This window comes from Berghia stephanieae, chromosome 14 (genome assembly GCF_034508935.2).
Source record: "Berghia stephanieae isolate SIO BIC M18660-M18661 chromosome 14, UCSD_Bste_1.3, whole genome shotgun sequence".
NCBI classification, from domain to species: domain Eukaryota; kingdom Metazoa; phylum Mollusca; class Gastropoda; order Nudibranchia; family Aeolidiidae; genus Berghia; species Berghia stephanieae.
The window spans coordinates 599,485-609,484 of NC_088373.1; the positions used below are offsets into that span (position 1 = coordinate 599,485).

The 10,000-nt window shown below is 35.5% G+C and overlaps 1 long non-coding RNA gene across 1 annotated transcript in view; it reads left to right on the plus strand.

Moving 5' to 3' along the window:
* The window catches only part of LOC144959389 (uncharacterized), a 39,865-nt gene extending 31,621 nt beyond the window's left edge, over window positions 1–8,244 (plus strand). Inside the window, exon 3 of the long non-coding RNA XR_013642618.1 lies at window positions 7,975–8,244. This is a non-coding gene — a long non-coding RNA (uncharacterized LOC144959389). The remainder of the gene's footprint in view (window positions 1–7,974) is intronic.
* The last annotated feature ends 1,756 nt before the right edge of the window (window positions 8,245–10,000 follow it).

Consider the following 10,000-nt stretch of genomic DNA (forward strand, 5'->3'; position numbering starts at 1 on the left):
AATTTCTCGTATTGGAAACGCAGTACAATTGCGTATTATCAGCGTATTGATGGTAAGACAGACCAAAACTTCTGATGATTTTAGACAGAGGGCCAACGTACAAAACAAAAAGAAACGGGTCCAAGTACTGAACCCTGGGAACCCCACAATCAAGAAAGATTTCCTCCGATCTATATTCATCCACCGTAATAATCTGTTTACGATTAAACAAATATGACCTAAACCAATCAAGCGCTGCACCAGACACGTCATAAGTAATTTCAAGACGTTTGAGAAGAAGATTGTGATCAATAGTATCAAAAGCAGACGATAGGTCAAGCAAATTCAGCAAAGAACATGAACCATTGTCTATAACAGAGAGGAGATCATTAACAACCCTAACAAGTGCGGTTTCCGTCGAATGATGTTGCCTATAAGCAGACTGAAATTTTTCTTCAAGACAATTATTTTTAAGATGAGACAGTAATTGTTTCAAAACAAGCTTTTCTAAGATCTTAGAGAGAAAAGGAAGATTAGAGACAGGGCGATAGTTTTTTAAGTTCTCTTTATCGAGATCAGGTTTTTTCAAAAGGGGTTTGACATGAGCAACTTTGTAAATGTCTGGTACAGCACCTGACTGCAACGAATTATTAACAATACATGTAAATGGTGTTAAAATTACATCAATGCATTTTTTTTAAAATGGCAGTATTTAAGGGTCTAAATCACAACTTTTAGTTGGAGACGACATAATGCAATCACATAAGTCAGCTTCAGTAATCTTTGAAAAATGTGTTAATGAATCACCATGAAACGTGTCAAATGTTGTATGGATCGATTCAGACGAGAGTTCTTTCCTGATGGTATCCGTTTTTTCTTTAAAATATTGACCAAAGCGAGTTGGTAGATCTGCACGATCGATTAAAGATGGGAGAGCTGGTTGCGTCTGTTGTCCCAGCAGTTCCTTGGTCAAGGCAAAGAATTGTCTCGAACGTCCCACGTTTTTGAGGCTTTCTTCATAGAATTTCTTTTTGGCCCTGAAATTGACGGCTTTTGCATCATTTCTAGCCGCGATGTATCGCTTCTTATCGACAGCATCTCTGGACTTGAGCCATTTTCTTTCTGCCCGCCTCCTGGCTAATCCATTCAATTTTATTTCGGTATTATACCAGGGTGCTTGACGTCTCACTTTTACTGCTCTAGTTTTAAGGGAGCATGCTTGTCCACCGTACCAACAATTGACTCGTGGAGACCATTCGCATCATGTTTATTTTTAACGTTATGGTCAAGGTCTTGTTTAAAAATGTTCATGTTTATATTCTTCAAATTACGAGATGTTATCATCTTTTTTACTTGGTGCTTCATTGGAAATAAAACGCAAAACACAATTAAATGATGGTCAGAGATTAATTTATCAATATTTGAGACAGGTGAAGAGAGAGAATGTTCAATGTCTGTAATGTCATGATCTATTGTGTGGCCATGGTTGTTTGTAGGACCGCTTACAAGTTGAATATAGTTGTTTGTGTCAATAAGCTCCCGAAATACTTTCAATTCATTTTTGTTTCCGAAATAATCAATCACCCATAAAAATATTATGCTTTTTGTTAATGGATTGCACAGACATAAATTCTCCGAACTCAGATAAAAAATCAATTGTTGATATTTTGTTTTGTTGGCTTGGTGGTGGGCGGTAGACACAGTGAAACGACTTTTTAAAATTATTTTCATGAATGGCAAATCCAGCGTATTCAAAACTTCTAAAATTATCATGGTGAAATGATATCTTGTCAAAGAGTGACAAGTTGTAAATAATTGCAATTCCACCTCCTTTCCTCCCAATGCGTGGAAATGATTTAATACAAAAGCCTTCGGGTGTAATTGTACCCGATGTGGGCAAGAACCCGAAACGGCAGAGCATCATTTTATATCTGAGTAACGCGAGAGAATGTGATTAAAAAAGCCTTTTCCGAGGACTCAACTATGCACCGCTCAGTGTGGGACTCAAACCCTGGACTGATGGCACCAACCTCTTATGGTTTTCACACTACTATGTTATGACGATCGACCAAATCAGCAAAGTCCTGTCCGCATTCGTGCACCGTCGCGAACCCGCCTGGTAGCATCGTCACAACACACCTTTCGACTAGATGCTCTGCCGTTTCGGGTTCTTGCCCACATCGGGTACATGTTAGACAGGTGGAAAGTACCCACTGATGAAGTGCACTTGCTGTCTGATGGCGAGTGTCTTACGACAAAGATCACAAAGCCACACATTTTCACAAAGAGATAACTTTGCAAACATCCGCATCCGCGCACTCGAATCCGAGACGAACACAGATCACATGTCTCGTCGTCACATCACTCGACCACCAAGCCACAAAAAGGACACGAACATGGAGTGATTTAACTTTCCCTTCCAAATGGTTTTCGTTTAAAAGGCCGCGTACGCCATTGTTGACGTTCCGTGTTGGTTTTCACACCGAATGGGTTTACTCACGTGTTTTGTTTGGTTTGAGGAGTTAAATGGTATTTGGCGACACATCTGTCTGTCTATCTGCTATTCTCTGACTAAAAAAAAGAAAAGAAAGAAAAAAGAAAAAGAAAAAAAAGGTAAAATTAAAAAAGACAAAAAAAAACAAAACAAAACAAAACAAACCCAAACAAATAACAAAAAGAACCCCCCCCCCCCCCCCCCCCCGCAAAAAAAAAAATAACGTAAAAAAAAAAAGATATCAAGAGATCATAAGATAGATAAAGAAATGATGGATATATTATATATAAAAATAGATAGATGTATGGTCGGATGGTTAGATAGACTTTATATAAACAATACACACACACAACACACATATGCGCGCGCACACACACACACACACACACACAAACACACTCACATAAATATGCAATAGACACATTCCGAACGCCCCCCCCCCCCCCCAGCCCCCACCCATCCCGTTCTCGAATCCACACAAAACCAAAACCACAATCCCCCCCCCTCCCCCTGCCCTTCAATAATATGCTGATGTTTGTAGAAAAGTGCCAGAAGACAATAGAGAATAAAAAATTTTTTTTCGCGGCGGTGGTGGGGTTTGAACCTGCGACCTTATTGGTACGACAACTCCGCCTGGCAGGTGAGAGCGTGGCTCTACCGTGTGAGCTATCCACGAACACAAAAATATTCGTTTCAAACCCAAAGTCATTTCTAGATCCTCTCCTCACCCACTTCTTGAGATCGCCGATTCGTTCACCACCATCGCGAAGTAATTTTGACCAGCAGTTAAGCTTAATAGCCAATATTCTCATCACAAACATATAACATAGAAACGATTGAGACATTGAGTATGCTCCGGTGTATGGGGTGAATTTTTAATTCAGAAAAGTGAGTGGAGCAGGCACTTATGTTGGTAACAACAAGATATGAAGTGAGTAGAAAAGTGCCAGAAGACAATAGAGGCGGAAATTTTTTTTTTTATTCTCTATTGTCTTCTGGCACTTTTCTACTCACTTCATATCTTGTTGTTACCAACATAAGTGCCTGCTCCACTCACTTTTCTGAATTAAATATGCTGATGTTTGTAGTTTATTGTTTACATATAGTCTTAAATATCGCATACCACTTATATTAACAAACAGACGTAGCTTATCATCATCATGATCCTATTCAAGTCAGTGTTTGCCAATACCAGACCCTTCCCACCGACCCCAACCCCCCCCCCCTATTGTTTGATATACCAGATACTCTCCTCCCCCCCCCCCCCTCTCCCAACACACTTGTAATAACATCACATGGATGCTATAACTAACATCAACAAAAATACCCCCCCCCCCCCCCCAAAAAAAAAACAATAAAAAACAAAAAAACAAAACAAAAAAAACAAAAACAAACAAAAACAAAAACAAAAACAAAACAAAAAACTAACAAAAAAAAAACAAAAACAAAAAAAACAACAAAAAACAAAAAAAAAAAACAAACAAAAAAACCAACAACAACAAAAAAAAAAAAACAACAAAAAAAATACAAAAACAAAAACAAAAAAAAAACCATACAATACAAAAAAAACAACAAAAAACAATACAAATATTTTCAAAAATAATATAAAGAACCAAACAATAAAAAAAAAAACCACAAAAAAAAAAAAAAAATAAACAAAACAAACACACACACACACACACACACACACACACACACAACAAAAACAACAACTAAAAAATAAATTAATAAATGAATAAAAGACAAACCGAAAACCCAACCACTATGACAAACAAACGTGTATTTAAAAATTTGGTCAAAGACTCGTCCTTCAAATTATATCCATCGATTAAAATGGCCCTCATTTATTCAAACAACTATCAAACCTGGGACTTCGTGGAAGACTATGGAAGTGATAATATGATATTGTTGTTGTTATTGATGATGATGATGATGATGATGATGATGATGATGATGATGATGATGATGATGATGATGATGATGATGGTGGTGGCGATGATGATGATGATGATGATGATGATGATGATGATGATGATGATGATGATGATGATGATGTTAAGTATATTTGTCCGAGTCGGACAGAGTTCACACCTGGCTACCTGAATAATGGGCATGATAAAATGCGACTTCTCGTGATTAGGAAAACCAGAAATAGAAATATTCCCATTGAACTCTAGGGCGGGCCTGACAACTTGAACATTTAGAAAATTCGTCATTTTTGGGAGACAAAGATTGTTGTCGCTAAATTTAACTTTAAAAATAAAAAATTTACCATCACAATGATTAAATAAACACTTCAAAATTCTTAAATTGATATCGTCTGCATCAACTTTCATTTTCAATAAGTTTTAACTCACTCAACCCTAACACTGACTATATCCGTAGTTTACCCGGGTTACTTTTACCCCATGCCTATTTATTACATTTTATGAGACAAATTATAGGCGTTATATCAAAGCTAATGTTTTTAGTTTTTACATGTCAATGGTAGTTGAATAAAAATATATATATACATGCTCATTTTTAATACATTTTTTTCAATTTTGGAAAGTAGCAAAAATATCTGGGATTTAGTGAGTTAAAATATGTCGTCTGCATCAACTGTCATTTTTAAAAGTAGTTTTAATGACTCAAAGAGGAGCCCAAAATGTCGTGATTTTACGAGTTTTTCGTAGCAGTATTGAACCCTGGGGTAGGGCGTAGCCATCGTTAACTTAAAGTCTGATACTGACCAAAAAATGACGTCAAAATACAAGTCTTGGCCACAAAAGAAAACAAATCGTGAGTTGTATTCAATAGTTCAACCAATGAAATGACTTGTTTTAATGAGCACTATTAACGACAACTCACTAGGCGGTGCAAAAACCAAATAATGACGTCAAAATGTCAGTCTTTTTGGGTTTCCCCCCTCCCTCCCTACCTTCAAATAATAAGGGAAATAGTTACAACAAAAATAGACCCCCCCCCATAAAAAAAATACATCACGGTAATGGTAATCGTCTCAAACAAACGCAAGGTCACTATCCCTATGTTTATAGTTGTATGTATAGGATGAAGATGAAACTAAATTGACAAAGTAGTGAAGACAAACATTAGACGTCTCTCATTCCTGAGGTTTAAAAAATATCAAAATAAAAACACCAAAAAAAAAAAAAAAAAAAAAAAAAAAAAACAAAAAACAAAAAAACAAAAAAAAAAAAAACAAAACAAAAAAAACAAAACAAAAAAAAACAAAACAACAAAAAAAAACAAAACAAAAAAAACAAACAAACCCCAAACCGCAACGAATAGTTCATTACAACAATGTTGAATCAAGCCAATTATTGCGTTGGGTTATCAGACCTGAAAATGAGTGCGCGTCGGTTCTTTCTAACACTTCTTTGTATTTAAGGAGATTATAATGAGCTAATTCTAATATGTTTTTAAAGCCAGTTTATTCGTGATCTGTATGTACAGCCAAGTGATTTGTCTGCAAAGTCTCTGTCTGCAAACTGTAAAAGATTATTTGGTGTTTGTTCAAAACCTAATAAGTGGGACCACCATTCTGTGATTGTATCGTATGAACGAGGGTTTTTTTTTTGACGATTGTTTTAACTCCCTCAACCCTAACACCGACTACATCCGTAGTTTACCCGGGTTAATTTTACCCCATGCCTATTCATTACATTTTTTCTGAGACTTATTATAGGCGTGGTGTCAAAGCTAACGTTTTTAGACTTTACATTGTCATGTTAATGGTAGTTGAATAAAACTATCTATGTACATGCTAATTCTTAATACATTTTTTCAAATTTTGAAAAGTAACAAAAATCTCTAGAACTGAGTGAGTTAAAACTCAATCACGTGACCCATAGCCATAAAACTTAAGTTTACCTCCTGTCGCGAAACTTACGCCTAGTCAGTAAGGAGGAGAGGAAGAACAAACATCGATAACAAACAAACAAGATGAGGGAAAAAGAAAAGAATAGAATAGAAAAAGTATAACCCGCTCGAGAGATCATCAAACGGGGGGTGGGGGAAAGGTAAGGGAAGTGGGGGTCGGGGGGAGGGGGAGGGGTCCAAATTTGTAAATGACAATCGTTGTACATAAAGAGCTGTTCACACTCGTCAACTGTTCATTATTTACTAAAGGTTTTTTTTGTTATGTAGTCAGTTTTGGTGATTCGTGTGATAATATCTCGTATCTCGGACAAAACTGTCTGTAGTTTGATCAGGAGGACAATAATTGTGAGTATTGTTAGATATATTATAACTAAACAAAACAACAAAAACAAAATTTGAGCTTTGATATATTGTAATATAGCGCAACGTCCACTAAACGTGCTTAAAACGCTTTACAAAGTTTCTCCGAGCAACAAAAACGCGTAACATGTAGAACGAGACATTATGACGCCTGTTAGGCGATTTTATAATATATTTTTTTTTCCGACAATGACAACGCTGTTGACGGCCACGAAATCAGTTTACACCCCGAGCACGGTGAGGGAATGTGAGTAAACAGCTTTTCGAAGGACTCAACTATGCGCAGAGGTAGGCTTGAATCCAGGACCTTCCCAATCGTATCATACTTCATGACCACCTAGCCGCACCAACCAAAAAAAAAAAAAAAAACAAACAAAAAAACAAAACAAAACAAAACAAAACGAAAACCAACAAAAACAAAAACAAACAAACAAACAAAAAATAAAACCCTAGCTACACAAAAAAGACAACCCCCCCCCCAAAAAAAAACACACAAAAAAACAAACAAACAAAAAACAAAAAACCAAAAAAACCCAACAAAACAACAACAACAGCAGCAAACCAAAAAAAAAAAACCCAACAAAAAACAAAACAAAACGAAAAAAACCCCAAACCCGATGCGAAATATGTTACCAAATGTATTATACCATTTCTCTAGTAATTAATCCATTAAAAAACATCTTCACCATTCTGACATATTCAGGTATTAAGGCTACAGATCATTGTTTTATTTGGTTGTAATAGGATTCAATAGTCTGACGTCACGTCCGCTCAGCAACCAGCAGCTTGGTTCTAAACAAAGAAAATCGGTACTTTATATTCTTCATGCTGGCTAGAACTTTTTCACATGTCATGTTACCTGAATGTTTAAAAGTCAAATCATGATCAGATTTTTATCACGTTTTTCTCCTCTGGATACACTTTTATGCCCGTCGGAGAAATATTTCATAAGGGCGTCAGCCATTGTTTCAATAGTTTAGAACCTGTTACTAAGTTACTACATATGCGTCATTACGAGGGAAGTGACGTCACGACTGTTGAAGCCTATGCTGACCTGTTTAAAAAAAAATTACAAAAAATTACAACTTCTCTCTACGATTGTTGTTTTGTTTTTTTGTGGTTATTAATAGTATCATTTTATTTTTTGGTTCCATTTACCATTGTTTCCCACTTTGATCATGTATGTTGTCATCAAATTGTGAGATTTATTGGCGACAGCCTAAGATTGAATAAACTTTGAAACTCTATTGTATTTTCAGACTCTGGTCCTAACCCAGGCATGACACACCGACTGGACGCAACGAGTCACATATGTAATGATAATCAGGTCAGTCATTCGTCTAGATAGAGTTGGTTATTCTGTTCTACTAGTAAGTAGATAGACTGCCGTACTCGGGGGAAAAAACAAAACAACATAATATTTTAAAATTTGGCCAGAAAACTCGTCCTTCAAATATCGATCGATTTAAATGACCCTCATCTTGGCAAAAAGATGAATGGATGAATGAATTGATAATTGAAAACATAAATCGATGCATAAAAATATGAATATATATATATATATATATATATATATATATATATATATATATATATATATATATATATATATATATATATATATATATATAAATGTGAAATAAATGAAGAAATAAATGAAAATAAATATTAACATATGTAAAAAATATGTCAAAAAATCAATAAAAAATCAATGAATAAATAAATGAATAAATTACTATATGAATGAATGAATGAATGAATTGAAAATACAAAGGAATAAAAAAAAAACCCGAATAAGCGAATAATTAAATTAAAATACACGAATAAATGAATACATAATTATATTATAATAAATAATGTGATATCGATATAATTTAAATGTTGAAACCAGAAAGCAAAAACAGCGAAGGTTAGTTGAGCTATGGGACAATTTGTTTTTAACAAGGGGCAGATAACTCCATTTGTCAATATTTCAATAAATTATTTACAAATAGACAGATAACTCCATTTGTCAATATTTCAATAAATTATTTACAAATAGACAGATAACTCCATTTGTCAATATTTCAATACATTGTTTACAAATAGACAGATAACTCCATTTGCCAATTGATTGTTTACAAACGGGCAGATAACTCCGATCCGTATCAGACGCGAGCGATCCCCTCGTCTGTTTGACTTTCCACACTCGTTGTCTGTTCGTGTTTGCATCTAACCGCCCAGACCACGTGACCGTTTAGTGGCTTTAACCCTTTGTGTGTTATTATTTGATTTATTACTAGTCCCATTGGAATTCCCAACGTAGAGAATTTATTGGTGAAAGGATTTTTCTTTTTCATTTCGCAGGATATAAAAAATACGTGGCTTGAGAAGGGTTTTAAGCCCGAAACGTTCAGTATGTTGCGTGTTAAGTATTTTCTTCTTTCTCTTCTTTTGTATTTTCTAAAGACAACAAGTTCTATCCATTTTGGTTCTAAGCTGTGATTACATGTAATTCAAGGCAAAACCAGTGGCGTGCGGTTTTTCAGCGTTATGGGGCAATGCTCACCCTTTGGCGAATTCGACAAATTAGAGCATTTATACAGCGCAATGTCCGCTAAACGTACTAAAAGCGCTCTGCACGGGCTCCCAGCGAACAGCAATATTTAGCATGTAGGACGAGGCATAACAATTTTTTTTTTTCCGACAGAGACAACGCTGTTAATGGCCAAATACTCATTTTACACCCGAGTTCGATGAGAGAATGTGAATGCCTTTTCTTATCTAAGGACTCAATTTTGCGCCGGGACATATCTATCCCCAAAAATTACATTTTGATTGAAATTGATATAGAAAACGATGTTCGACTTTTTAAAATTTTTATTTTATTTTCTTTTTCTTTGCAATGTAAGAAGTTTGATCTATTCTCAACTTTAAGGAATAGGAGTGTGCGCGTGTATGTGTTTGTGATTATGTGTGTACATGTTTGTGTGTGTAGATGTCAGTGTATATAGTATTTTTGTGTGTGTCACTATTATGTGTGTGTGTGTGTGTGTGTGTTTTTTTTGTTTGGATGTGTGAATATGTGTTTGAGTATGTGTGTGTACATGTTTGTGTCTTTGTGAGCGTGTATTTAGGGATATTCACACCTCGAATCAAAGATCCCGCCTTGCCAATCGGCATGTCCAATCGGATCTTTGAACTTTATCAATATCAATCACCTTTTCTATTATTCTTATTATTGATCTGTCTACAACGGTGCCCGTTCCGCATGAATGAACTCCAACAAAATTGCTTCTTGCTTTC